At 36.4% G+C, this 15,367-nt stretch overlaps 1 pseudogene; it reads right to left on the bottom strand.

The window, feature by feature from the left end:
* Positions 1 to 4,775: 4,775 nt before the first annotated feature.
* LOC114052174 lies at positions 4,776 to 14,888 on the bottom strand (annotated as a pseudogene).
* Between the last annotated feature and the right edge of the window lie 479 nt (positions 14,889 to 15,367).

The following is a 15,367-nucleotide window of genomic DNA, read 5'->3' as shown; positions in this document are numbered from 1 at the left end:
TGTTTTGTGATCGTGTTCATATAGTTCCTGGGTTTGTTTTGGTAGGTAGACTCCCAAATATTTTATAATGTCTACAGTAGGTTTAAATGGAATTTCTCTTTCTGTCTCTTGCTGTTGGACTTTGTTGGTAATATATAGAAATGCCAATGATTTATGTGGGTTTATTTTATAGCCTGCAACTTTGCTAAAGTTGTTGATTATTTCAAGTAGTTTTTTACTTGATTCTCTAGGATTCTCTAAGCATATTATCATATCATCTGCAAAGAATGATAGCTTTGTTTCTTCTTTGCCTATTCTAATTCCTTAAATGTATTTTTCTTCTCTTTTTGCTACAGCTAACATTTCTAGTACCATCTTGAACAACAGCGGTAATAATGGACATCTTTGTTTCACCCCTGGTCTTATGAGAAATGCATCTAGCTCATCCCCTTTACATATAATGCTTGCTGAAGGTTTTAGGTAGATACCACTTATCATTTTAAGGAAGACTCAATTTACTCCTATGCTCTATGTTGTTTTTAATAGGAATGGGTGTTGTATTTTGTCAAAGCTTTTTCTGCATCAATTGAAATAATCATGTGCTTTCTGTTAGTTTTGTTGCTGATATGCTCAATTATACTAATATTAAATTATACTAATTATACTAATATTAAACCAGCCCTGCATTTCTAGCACAAATCCTACCCAGTCTTAGTGTATTATTCTTGTGATAAGTTGCTATAATCTTTTTGCAAACATTTTATTTAAAATTTTTGCATAAATTTTATTTAAAAATTTTGCATAATAAATTTAAAATGTATTCATTAGGGAAATTGGTCTATAATTTTCTTTCTCTGTTTTAACTCTTCCTGCTTTAGATATCAGCACCCTATTTGTATCATAAAAAGAATTTGGTAGGACTCCTTCTTCACCTGTTTTTCCAAATAGTTTATATTATATAGGAATTAATTGTTCTTTAAATGTTTCATAGAATTCATTTGTAAATTCATCTGGCCCTGGAGATTTTTTCTTAGTGAGTTCATTGATAGCTTGTTCAATTTCTTTCTCTGAGATGGGGTTATTTAAGCATTTTAATTCTTCTTCTATTAATCTGGGAAATTTATATTTTTTGTAAATATTCATCCATTTCACAAAGATTGTCAAATGTATTGGCATACAGTTGAGCAAAATAGCTCCTAATTATTGTTTTGATTTCCTCTTCATTGATGGTGAATTCACTGTTTTCATTTTTGACACTGGTAATTTGGTTTTCTTCTTTCTTTTTTAGTTAAATTAACCAAAGTTTTATGCATTTTATTGTTTTTTTCATTATGCCAGCTCTTAGTTTTATTTGTTAGCTCAATAGTTTTTTTTATTTAAATTTTATTAGTTTCTCCTTTGCTTTCAGTATTTCTAATTTGGTATTTAATTGGGGATTTTTAATTTGTTTTTCCTAGTTTTTTTTAGTTGCATGCCCAATTCATTGATCTCTTTTTTCCCCTATTTTATTCATGTAAGCATTTAGAGATATAAAACCTCCCCTCAGAACCACTTTTACTGTATCCCATAAGTTTTGGTATGTTGTCTCATTATTGTCATTCTCTTGGATGAAGTTATTGATGTTTCTATGATTTGTTGTTTGACCCACTTATTCTTTAGTATTAGATTATTTTGTTTCCAATTAATTTGTAATCTATCTTTCTATGACCCTTTCTTACATAGAATTTTACTTGCATCATGATCTGAAAAGGATTCATTTAATATTTCTGCCCTTCTGCATTGGATTGTGAAGTTGTTATGCTCTAGTACATGATCAATTTTTGTATAGCTGCCATGTACCACTGAGAAAAAAAATATTCCTTTCTATTCCCATTCAATTTTCTCCAGACATTTACCATATGTAATTTTTCTAATATTCTATTCACCTCCTTAACTTCTTTCTTGTTTATTTTGTGGTTAGATTTATGTAGTTCTGAGAAGGGTAGGTTGAGGTCCCCCACTAGTATAGTTTTGCTGTTTATCTCTTCCTGTAACTCCCTGAACTTCTCCTCTGAGAATTTGGATGCTATATCACTTGGTACATATATGTTTGGTAATGATATTACTTCATTGTCTATGGTGCCTTTTAGAAGGATGTAGTTTCCTTCCTTATCTCTTTTAATAAGATCTATTATTGCTTTTGCTTTGTCTGAGATCAGGATTGCTATCCCTGCTTTTTTAATTTAATTGAAGCATAATATATTATACTCCAGCCTTTTACCGTTATCCTGTGTTTATCCCTCTATTCAAATGTGTTTCTTGTAAACAACATATTGTAGAATTATGATTTTTAATTCATTCTGTTATCTGTTTCTATTTTATAGGACAGTTCATCCCATTCATATTCACGATTATGATTACTATCTGTCTTTCTCTCTGTCCTATTCCTCCCTCCCCCATTCATGTTTTTCTTTCTCTTTTTCTCCCTTTCCCTCCTCACTAGTTTTGCTTTTGACTCCTGCCTCCCTCAATCTGCCCTCCCTTTTATCAGCCCCCTCCCTTTTCTTTCCCTTTTCCCTTAATACTTCTTCCCTCCTTTCTATCTCCCCTTCCCTTCTCTTTCCCATTTGTCCTCCTACTGTCTATATGGCAAGTTTGATTTCTATACCTAACTGATCATGTTATTCCCTCCTTGAGCCAAATCTGCTAAGAGCAAAGTTCAAACAATATTCATCTACCATTTTCCCCCTCTACTGTAATATGTCTTTGTGCCTCTTCATATGATGTAATTTACTCCATTCTGCCTCCTTCTTTGCTCTTCTCCCATTAAAGTTCCTTTTCACCACTCCATTAACTTTTTTATCATCACATCAAAGTCAATTTAAACCTACCTCCTCTCTCTATGTATATCCCTTCTAAATGTAGTAATAAAGATACAGTTCTCAAGAGTTATAAGTATCATCTTCTTAAGTAGGGATGTAAACAGTTTACCCTTATTGAATAATATGTTTTTCCCCTTTCCTGTTTACCTTTTTATGTCTCTCATATCCTGTATCTGAAGATCAAATTTTCCATTGAGCTCTGGTCTTTTTATCAGGAAAGTCTAGAAGTCCTCTATTTCATTGAATATCCATCTCCTCCGCTGGAAGATTGTGCTCAGTTTCGCTAAGTAGTTGATCCTTGTTTGGAATCCAAGCTTCTTTGCCTTACAAAATACCATATTCCAAGTCCTCTGATCTTTTAATGTAGAAGCTGCAAGGTCCTGAATAATCCTGACTGTGCTTCTACAATATTTGAATTGATTCTTTCTGGCTCCTTGCAGGATTTTCTCCTTGACCTGTTAATTCTGGACTTTGGCTACAATATTCCTTGGCATTTTCTACTAGGGATCTCTTTCAGAAGGTGATTGATAGATTCTTTCAATGACTATTTTACTCTCTAGTTCTAGGGCCTCAGGACAGTTTTCCTTGATGATCTCCTGAAAGATCCTGTCCATTTTCATCAAGGCTTCCAGGTAGAACAATAATTCTTAAGTTATCTCTCCTGGGTCTATTTTCCAGGTCAGTTGTTTTTCCAGTGATGTATTTTACATTTTGTTCTATTTTTTCATTCTTTTGATTTTGTTTCACTGATTCTTGATATCTCATAGTGTCATTAGCTTCCAATTGCTTAATTCTAATTTTTAAAGAATTGTTTTCTTCAGTTAGTTTTTGTACTTTTTTTTTTCATTTGGCCCATTTTACTTTTTAGGGAGTGTTTTCTTCAGTGAACTTTTTTTCCCATTTTGTCAACTGAATTTTCAAAGGCATTGTTCAATTTTTCTTCTACCTCCCTTATTCGACTTTTAAAATCCTTCTTGATCTCTTCTAAAGAGACTTTTTGGGCTTGAGACCAGCACATATTCCCCTCTGAGGTTTCAGATGTGAGTATATTGACAATGCTGTCCTCTCCTGAATTTGTGTTTTGATATTCCCTGTCACCAAGATACTTCTATATGGTAATTGTTTTTCTATACTGCTTCTTGCTCATATTGCTTGCCTTTTTTCTGGCTTTTAAAGTTGATCTCTGCTTTTGGTGCACATGGGGGTACTGTCCCAGGCTTCTTGTGCTGGGGGCTAGGGCCCTGGTTATTGGTTTGCTGAGTCAGAGCTTTCCACTGGCTTTCTGAGATGCCTCCTTTTGTCTACTGGTACCCTTCAGCCACTGCAAGAGGGACCTTTAATGTTAATCACCCTAGCCTCATGAGCCAAAAGACTGCTGTATCTAGTCTTTCTGCTGACTCTACTATTTTAGGGTTTTTCCTGGGGCAATATTCTTTTTGGTTGTTAAAGTTCAATAAGGGAGGGTGAGAGAGACTTACTGTTTACTCTGCCATCTTGGCTCCTGGCAGTCAAAATAGGCGACTTTTAAACATTCAGTTTGTAGGCTAATAACTCCAGGAGCAGCTGCTGTGGCTCCTGCCACTGTTGCCTCTGCTACTGCCGCTGCTTCAGTCACTCCCAAGGCCTGTTCCTGGTTTGCTGGTGCCACGGCTGCATTGCCGTGCCCTACAGCCCTGTACTAGACTGAGCTTCTCTCTCATTCAGTTCCAACAGACCCCTCCTTCTAAGTTGTCTCTGGCATCCGTGGTCTGAGAAGACTGGAAATCACCAGTGCTGTTGATGATTCAGTCCCCTGAGGCCTGCTATGGCTTTGCTTATGTGGGGTCTGTGCACTAGACACTCCTCTCTCAGGCCTGTGCAACTGACCTTGCCTTTTCACCTTCTAGGTTGCCTTGGGCTGGAAATCTGCCTTACTCTGTCTCTTTGTGGGTTCTGTCACTCTGCCTTATCCTCAGTTGCTATTTCAGAATGTGATAAAAGCGACTTTTGATTTCAGGGAATTCTCTCTTTTTTCTAGCACATTGTGTAATAAAACAGAAACATTAGAAGTCTCTAGCAATAGTCCAGAGGAGAGGGTATAAGTGCCTGTGGTAGGGTGGTTGCGTATGGAGAGAATTAAATAGAGAGGAAAAATGTTTGAAGGAAGATCACAGATCTAGAACTGTGAGGGACCTCAAGAGCCATGTAGCCCGGCATCCTGACCTATCAGTTCGGTAAACTAAGGCCTAAAGAGGTTAAGTGACTCTCCCAAAGTTGCATAGATGAGAGTTAGGATTTGAACCCAGGTTCGAATTAGAATTTGAGAGACCATGCTCTTCCCACTGTACCCCAATAAATTCAATCTTTGATGGGCTACATGAGGGGCAGATGTCTAGAAGGTAACAATAAATATTGATTACATTTAAATAGTGCCTAGTGTTTATATTTTGCCTACATTATTTCATTTGACCACTATAACAAGCCTGTGAAATTGCTAGTGCAAAAATGATTCTCTCCATTCCACAGATAAGGCAATTGAGACTCAGAGTAGTAAGATGACTGTTCCAAAGTCACTGAGCTAGTAAGTGGCTGAAGCTAAGACTGGAATCTGGTCTTCTGAATCCCAACTCCAATTTTCCCTTCCGTTAAAACATGCTGCCTCCCTCATACTAAGTTCTGGTAAGAATGCTTAGGTACAGCATAGGAGAGTCTATATATCACTCATGGATAAATGAGAATAGTACTAATTAAAACACAATTTGAGAAGTTTGCCCATAAGGTTTATATTGCAAGAGAAACTTGTACACTCTTTTTGCTTTCCTATGTGGCTGGTGTTCAGTTGTTTCATTTATGTCTGATTCTTTGTGACCCCAGTTGGGGTTTTCTTTGCAAAGATACTGGAGTGGTTTGGGATTTCCTTCTCCAGTTTATTTTACAAATGATGAAATTGGTCCAAACAGGATTAGGTGACTTGTACAGGGTCACACAGCCAGTAAGTGTTTGAGGCTGAATTTTAAATCATGTAGATGAATTTTCCTGACTCCAGGCATGGTACTCTTTCTATTTAACACCTAGCTGTTCAGCTAGCTGAGCACAAAGAAACATTGTCTAGGCCAGGGAACAGAGTAAGATTACAGGATTTGGAGTGAAAAGAGAATGGAATGATCATCTGGGTATATGCCCTGCTTTTACCTATGACAATCAAGTCCAGACAAGTGGAATGATGTATGCAGAGTCACATAAGTATTTAGTTGCACAGTTAGAATAAGACCACAGATTTTCTCTCTTTAAAAAATGTGTTTTTCCAGCCTCATTATACCTCATTGTTTTCCTAGTTATAGATGGAAAACAGACTCTTGTGTCACCATCCAAGCTTCAGACTAACTTGACCACCACAAATTCAAATATAATTTAAAAAGTATTCTCCCTTTACTCATCCTACAGATATCAATCATCTTTCTGAGGTGGCTAGGTGATACCATAGAGTGTTGGTCTTAGAGGTAAGTCAGATCTCAGTTCAAATCCTACTTCAAATTTTTGTGATCCTGTGGAAGTTGCTTAAACTCCCTCAGCCTTAGATTCCTCATCTCTGAAACAGAAATAAGAATGACACTAGTTAGAATGAGTTGTTATGAAGACCAAATGAAGAAATATGTATTTATATATATATATAAAGTGCTCTGCAAATCTTCAAACCCTGTAAAATCATCATCATCATAATTATTATTATTGTTGCTATTTTCTATATCATCAAAGCAAATGGGAAATTTTATCATACTTCCCTAAATAATGGCTTCAAGATTCTAATTTGTGGCTACCCTCATTCCCAAGTTACCTTTATGAGAGTGCTTCTCTGAATTTTTAATATTCTGAGAATCCAACATAAGCTGAAGGAAATTTACCCTGTCCTGGAAAAGTAATGCAAGCCACTAATGCTGGGAAAACACTTGAGAGCACAGAAATTAGCTGTGAACATAGCAAATTTATACCTCTACTGCAGGATAGAAAAATGAGGATATAAATGATTAGAGACATTGTGGCTTCAGCTCAGTGGCAGAATTCTGATTCTGCCCTTCCACAAAGGACCCTGGATGTTCAAAGAGCCTGAACCTCAAGCGAATGTAATAAGGGATTTAAATCAGATTCAAAAAAAGATTCTGGCCCAATCACCAGTTCAGGCTTATAGAATGGAAGCAGACCATGAAAAACCTAAAAAGAAAATGTTAAGCATTTCAGGAAATGAATTCTCTTAAGTGTGATAGAAAGGATAGAAAGATAATGTTTCCATGGTTTATAATATTATTGATGTGGACACCACTGATAACAATCTTACAATAACTTCATGGCTGATTGCCCAGGATCACTATAGGCAATCACATTGATCTTACTGTGGTCAGCCAATGGACATACCTCTTCAAACTCAGCTAGATAAGTTCTAGGTCAGCAAACATACAATGAACTAACATACTCGTGCTTAAAGACTTTGTAGCTTGCAAGCATCAACAATAGGTTGTACTTTTCTGACCTTGCCTTCAAGAATTAAATGTAATATCTCTTGCAAGTAAAGGCTCAGAGTAAGAGTTTTGTGGGAAAATGAAAAATGTTCCAAATTTAGGCCAAGAGCCTTCATGGAGAATTTGAATACAACATTACTGGCACAATTATGATTTTTGCGCCCATTCTTATACAGACCTTTGAATTGTTAGCAAGGCCTCTTTTTAGAATGTATAAATAAAGGAGAAAGGTATTTTCTTCTTCCTGGCTTCCTGCTACACATCATATAATATTTTGCAATATAATACTGGATATGTGTCTTTTCCCATCTATGTCATTGTAAATTAATTGAGAGCTGGGACAATGTCTTTTTACTCTTTGTGCTCTCACAAACACAAGACAAATATTAAATAATAAGAGCATAGAGTTAGAGCTGGAAATGAGCTTACAGGCCACAAAGTAACACTTCTTCAGCTTACAGTAAGTCCTCAAAAAATCTGACAAATGGAATTGAATAAAAATTATAATGAACAAAGATGAACACCAAGTAAAATGGAATACATGTTTTGTTTGTTCTACTCTGATGATAAAGAATACAACTATTTATAATGTACACATATTCTTATTCTGAACATTGGACAGAATTACTTGCCTTCTGTGAATTTTTCTTTCATTCTTCCTTTATTTTTTTTAACTGAATTTGCTAAAAAAAAAAAGAAAAAATCTATTGCTTCATTTGGAAATAGAGTTACATCCATTTTTTTTAAACAAAGGAAGAAGGAATGGAAAGAGTGCTGAGGAAAACAAAAAAAAAAAATCCTCATGAAACTGTAGAATTTCATGACAGATGTTATCACCTTTATTTGTAATGTAGATGGTGTTAGGGTGTACCGGCCGCGCCATGCACTCTCCTCCTAACAGGAGCAGGCTATCAGGGTCATACTCACCAGTCTTCGGAGCCTACCCAGATAAATATAGAGACGAGCCGAACAGGAGGTGCAAGCACTCAGACTTTATTCAGAGACCATCACAGCAAGATCAAGCAGGAAAGCAAGAGCAGGAGCAAGAGAGAGAGCTCTGATCCCTACCACCCCTTATATACCCTCCTAGCCCCTCCTCCTCAGTCCGCCTTTTAGTGATTGGTTATAGGTCCAGATACTGGAAGGAGACATCTGGGGTTAGCGCTGCACCAAGGGAGAGGACGTGACAAAGGAAGCTAGGTCCAGACACCGGAAGGAGACGTCTGGGGTTAGTGCTGCACCAAGGGAGAGGACGTGACAAAGGAAGCTCGCTCCCTCCCGTCCCACTCCCATGTGGCACAGCCCCCTGCCTCGGGAGCGTGAGCTCCGGTTACTTCCCAATATCTTGTCTCTGCCCCAGTTCATCACATGGCCTGTAGCCAACATCAGACGATCCCTCACATTAGGGTAATTTTCTCACAGGAGTTTTAGCTTCTCTCAGCAGAAGCTGAGGGTCACAACCTGTTGCGTGGCAAAAACAAGGAAGTCTCATAAGACCTCTCCTTTGCTGACATGCAGCTCCCACGGTTGGCTCGGCTCTCCTCTCATTGGGAGAAAAATCCTACTCATACCCCTGATACGAAGGCTGCAGGTGTCCAGCAGACTTGGTAATTGGCTATCACGTGGAGATCATGCTTTGATCAGGTGTTACCAGGGCTATAAAAGAAAGCTACTAGCACTTAATAAACAGAGCTTCTGCCATCTTGCTGTCTCCCGCCTCATCCATGCGTCTCTGGGTTACTGAGCATTGAGCTGGTCTCATGCTTTCCACTGCAGTGGCTGCAACAAGATGGGGGGATGGTGCCAGAGGTATAAATTATAATATTGCTTACTCATTTCCTTTTTGAGGCCTCCAATTGTCTGGGGTTCAATGAAAAGCCCCAACAGTGCAAGGGAATCTCTTTCCAGAGTCAAGTGTCCTATGTCCATCCTTGGTCTTCTAGATTAATTGCAAAACTACCTACAACTAACCAATAGCAAATAATTCCCTTGAGGATTTAGGGCAGTTTTCTCTGTGAAAGCCTCCCCACCCCCCAAACAGATAGCAATTAAAGAGCTGAATCCCCGGATGTAATCTCTCTATGCATCATTTTAATCCTCTGTTAAATAAAGGGGCTAGATTTGATGGCTTCTAAGTTTATGTCCATTTTTAAATCTATGAACCAACCTATAGAATTATCTTCTAGAATGTCAGGACTATTGAATTTTTAATTATTAATTTCTGTAAGGAAGAACCAACTTACTTATTGTAAGTGTGACTGGGTCTAGAAAACTGAATCTAATTAACTTCTTGATTTCTCTGACACAGGGATCATTCTGATTATTCAAGGAATCAGTATTGATACCGAATGAACTGCTGGTGATCACATACATGCTGTATGCCCCAAAAATGCTGAGAGAAAGCAAAAAAAAAAAAAACACTCAGAACTGGTAGCACATCTTTCCTCTTCAAGTAAAGACATGAAATGAGTCTCTAAACCCACAATGTAAAACTCAATAGAAACTGTGGTCACTAAACCATTCCAAAGGATACCTTGGGGTCATATATTTAAATTACAAACCCACTTATTAATATTGTCTATGTTCTATTGTGTTTTTATTTTATTACATATTTCCCAATTACATTTGAATGTGGTCTGGCCAGGTTTGCGCACTGCACTGTATATTCATACCAACAGGGCATATGGGCCAGAGGTGAAAATGGTCAGTAGCATCTACTGAGTGAGATTTTTTGGAGAAAGAAATGTTGATTCTATTCATCACATACCTAGAAGTCCAAAAAGCATTTTGTAAATGAATAAATGATAGCTTGGACATTCATGGGACAAAACACAAAGCACTGCTGACTGGGATTATCACTTCCTTTTCCTAAGCTGTTAAAGAATGTTAGGTTTCCCTCATTTGATCAAGGGTACATTTTCATCATCTCCACAATGTGAGTACTCTCTACTTCCAATTAGTAAGCTATTATTTGCTAAGTGCTTACTACGTGCCAGGCACTATTCTAGGGACTAGAGATAAATGCAAAAACATTCTCTGGCCTCAAGAAGCTTATATTCAAATAGAGAGGTTATACACACATAAATACATACATGTATGAATAAATACCTAAAGATAAATATAGAAGAAGTGGAAGGTGGCCACTTAAGAGATGGTACTAACAGCTGTACCTTTGACTCCATATTTTTCTGTCTTCTTCAGATAATATAAACTCTCATTCTTACTCTTCATGTTTTTCTTTGTTTTTTAAAATTTTTTTATTGATTTTATTTTTAATTTATGAATAAAACAAGCATTTCCATAATATAATATAATAAGATGCTTGCACATGAAAATACAAATCTATTATGTGCAACTTGTTATACCTTTTAAACATATGATATATATGCCCAGTTTCTGTCATACTCCTTTCCAATTTTCCCTACAGTTTTTACCAAATCATGAATTCTTATCCTAAAATCTTGAGCCTTTACTATTGTCACATACAAGGTTACTATATTTATTTGTGGCTGTAAATTGTATGTCTACCTTGGTCCACTTATCTACTTTCTATTACCAAACCAGTAAGAGATAGTTTTGATAATTACTACATTCTAATATTGTTTCCTTTACATTTTTCATTAGTTTCTTTGATATTCTTAAGTTTTTGTTCTCTCAAACTAATTTTGTAATTTTTTTCTAATTCAATAAAATGTTTTTAGTAATTTAATTGGGATGGCATGAAATATATAAATTCCTTTATGTAAAATTGTCATTTTTATTATATTGGCCCTGCAACACATGAACAATTAATATTTCTCCAATTACATAAATTATACTATCTAGAGACTGGAGGGGAACCTGCTTTCATAAGGTCACATGTGGTCTTTTAGGTCCTTACGTGTGGCTTTTTGATTGAATCAAAATTTTATGACATAAATCATTTTATTTTTATTAATACATTTTTGTTCATCTTTACAATTTTTATTTTATTTTTAAAATGAACATATTTAAAATACTAAAGAATGAAATAAGTTTCAAATTAAATAATCCTTCCAGATTGACCACCACAATTAGAACATTAGTAAGACATAAAGGCTAAATTGACAACTGCTATGCTCATTATTTAATTCTAACTTCTCTCACCTGACTGGCACCTCTATTGCGATAGGCTGTTTGGTGAGAGTTTATAGGGGTCAAGTACATCAATCTGTTATCAGTTTTTGACAACAGTGCACTGTGTTTCTGTTGGAAATGGAATTTCTGAATAATTGAACAGCTCAACAGTATTTTTTTTTAAATTCTGTCTCCTGAACAGTGCATAATGGCAAAGAAGACCAAGAGCAGGCTGAAGGAAGAAAACATTTTTTTAGTGAGGATTGGGAATTGCAATATTATGTTGTTTCTGCTAAAGATAAGATAATTTGCTTGCTTTGTGATACTACAGTATCAACTTTAAAGAAATTCAATGCTTATCAGCATTTTAACACTCATAAGGGCCACAAATATTTTAATTAGAGAGAGAGGAACAAAAGATTTATTGCAGAAATTAAAAGATGAAAAGCAAAAGCAAAGACAATTCTTTCAAGAAGCAATAATAAGACCTGGAAATAACGCCAGTGAAGCAACTCATGAAGTAGCATATATACTTGGTAAAAAATGGAAGCCATTCAGTGATGGAGAAATTGTGAAAGCATGCACTGTGAAAGTTATAGAATGCTTAGACCCTGATAACAACTGAAAGTACGAATAGCTGCCTCTTTCAAAAAGAAGGATATCTGAGCAGCAGCATGAATTAGCCTTCAACTTAACAGAACAACTTCATGCAATACTTCAAAAGTTAAATATATACTATTCAATCACTTTGGATGAATCAACTAATACTACTGACTTGCTACAGGTTTTATACTTCATTTGGGTCATAATAAAAAAATTTTTTTGCTAGGAAATGTTGCTTGCTTTGGACACTCTTGTGAACAGAACATGGGGAATAGACATCATCAACAACTTATAAGAGAAATGTGAAATTGGACTGAAATAAGTAAATTTAGTGAACGTATGTAGAGATGGTACCCTTTCCATGACAGGAAAACATGAAGGGCTTATTGCACAGATAAAAATAAAAAGTATTAACAAATCTAGATGCTCTCATTTCTTTTCATTGTACCTTGCCTCAACAAAATCTCTATGCTAAAACTACTCTTTTAAGTGACACTTTGCAGCAAGTTATAAGTATTATTAACTATATTCATGCAAATACAACATGGCATCATCAGTTTTGTAACATGCTAATGTTGAACAATGAGACATTCAGTATAGATTTGCTATGGATGCAAAGGAGTTTGAGAAAGAATCATCAAACAGACAGGAGGAGGACCAAAACAGAGCAAAATCAGAAAACACAGAGAACAGAAAACATCCAGAAAGAGAAGGTGGTCAATGGTGTCAGATGCTGCAATGGGGTCAACAAGATTAAAATCCACAAGAAGTCATCGATTTGAAAATTAAGAGAGCAGTACTAGAGATGGAGTTAATATGGAAAAGAAGCTAGAAGCACAAAAAGCTCCCTCCACACTAAAACTAGTCTAGAAAATGGACCAGACTGGCTAATGATTGAGAACTCCATGGAGAAAAAACAATGACTCATTTGTCCTGACCAGGTTGGCATAGGGAGACATTAAAAAAGGTCTTTAGATACTAGCCAAAAATTAGCCCTAGGCAACATTCCAGCAACTTGAGACTTTGCCCAAGGGAAATAAAAGGTCCTAAACAAATGCTGGGACACTGGGAATTCAGGTAGGATACAGGAACAGATGCCAACTGGTAGGTTGTCAATTACTACACCTTTTTGGGTCACAGATGCCATGTGTATTATGGAAGGGATCAGGACCCAGATGTGAGAATGAGTCACAGACCCAATCAAGCAAGGGGGAAGTTCAGAAGCAAGCAACAACAATGTGCCTGAGACTCCAGGAAAGGAATTTATTCTCAGCTCTAGCGTTTGGACCAATCTGAAGCTCACAGGAGAAGAAAAATGAAAGGAATATCAGACCCAGAGGGGAACCTATGGTTCCATCACTGTGAACCAGCAGAGTTTTCCCACTGAATGACAGTGCCTCAGTCTAACAGCTGTCTTTTGCAACTCAGATCCAAATATAGGTCAGGAACTTCACCTGGTCAAGGTGGAAGAGGAAGGAACTGATCAGACATTGCCCTGGAAAAGATTAATAGGAGCATCAAAAGCTTGTAAGTCCCAGCATGAGATTTCTTTTGGATCCTGGAATAACAAAACAACTAATAACCCAAAAAAGCTACAACAAAACCAACCCAAGTATTTCCTCCAGAACCATATAGAACCCAGACCTAACATAAGGTCTAAAGTTGAAAAAAAAATCAACAAACAAAAAGAGCCCAGTAATAGAAAGCTATTGTGGTGACAGAGACATTCAAAACACAAACCCAGGAGAAAATAACTCCAAAAAAAATCTACAAACAAAACATCAAAGGAAAACACAATTTGTGCACAAATTCAAATACAGTTTCTGAAAGAGATGAAGCAAGACATTAAGAAGATAGTTTTAAATGTTTTCATCAATGTAAAAAAATCATTAGTAATTTTGGAGACATTTTATAAAAACTTTTTAAAAGGCTTAGTTAAATTATAAGTTTGGAAGCCAAACTTTAGAGAGTTCAGAATATGAAAAGACAAAGAAAAAAGGAGCAAAAGTTGAGTCATCAATTGTCAATGGGTTTCACAAGGTGTTTAGTCTCAGAGGGGAAGATCTCACCATGTTGTCTTTTACACTTGCTTTGTGAATTAAAAAGTCAAGAGATGAACTCTAAAAGTGGGTGCATCATTTTCTGAGGAAAGATGACAGCAGAGAGGTTTGAGCAAACTGGTATCCTGCTGCTTCTCAAATTGCTACAGCTGTTGCCCCATACTTACTCTTTCAGGGTTACAGACTTGCTTTTCTCTGCTTCCTTCTGCATATTCTTCACTAACACGTCTCCATATTGGTTAATGATGGGAAACATCTAAATACCCAGTGACAATAGTTACATGTGGAAAACTCAGTTCCAGAAGAAAGCAGATTTCTCAAGTCAGAAGATGCACAATGGTATTTCATAAATTCATTTCTTTCTTTTAGAATATAAAGAATCATACATCTATAGAAGGGCATGTACTCAAACTATTTCATTTTAAAGAAGAGGAAATTACAGCCAGAATGGTTAAGTGACTTGCCAATGTTCACTCAGGCAATAGGCAACAGAAATGAGATTAGAGATGAGGTTCTATAATTCCAGAGACAGTGTTCCCTCCATCATATTACAAAAAATAAGAAACAGAATATTCCCTTATAAGAAGTTTAAACTTGTGTGCTTATTAATTAGACTTTAACTGGAAGCAAATAATTAAAATGTATTTTTTTCACTCTCCCATAGACTCAGTTTTCTAGAATCTGTCCAATATCCATTGCTTTACCTCCTTGAGTTTTCTGCTTGTAAATGTTGGTGACAACACTGTTCAAATCCTCTTCCAATGATGATCCTTAGCAAATGTGATAGCATTCTCCATAATCCTTGCTAGACAAAAATTCTAGGAGAAAAGGGAAAAAGACATGACCAGATATTAAGTGATGAAACCCAAACTAGAGATCTATTACACTTTCTAGTACAAAAACTAATTCTTTCTAAATATCCATAGTTTGTTATTTGACTCTTTGTAGCCCATAGACTTTGGTGGCAAGAATTTTCTTTTCTGGGTCCTTAAAAACTGTGACAGTTGAACCTGAAGGAGCAGTTTCCAGGCTGCATCACTACAGAGGTTGCTTCTTAGAATGATGGCTGGGTAAACTGGGCTAAAAGCATTACTATTCTCAGGAATCATGGGTACCACATCCTAGGCTATCTTCCACAGTATCTAGATGAAGTAGTGAGTGCTGGTGATAATTTGACCTGCCTGGCACACATTACCTCCTATCTCTTCGTCATGGCATCAATTGCTTCAGTTATTCTGGCTGGCTTGTCATATGTGAGATAATTGCTTGACAATAG

This window comes from Vombatus ursinus, unplaced genomic scaffold (assembly GCF_900497805.2).
Source record: "Vombatus ursinus unplaced genomic scaffold, bare-nosed wombat genome assembly UNPS02014807.1, whole genome shotgun sequence".
Classification (NCBI taxonomy): Eukaryota; Metazoa; Chordata; class Mammalia; order Diprotodontia; family Vombatidae; genus Vombatus; species Vombatus ursinus.
The sequence above is the reverse complement of the archived record's forward strand: the minus strand, read 5'-3'. Positions and strand labels throughout refer to the sequence as shown.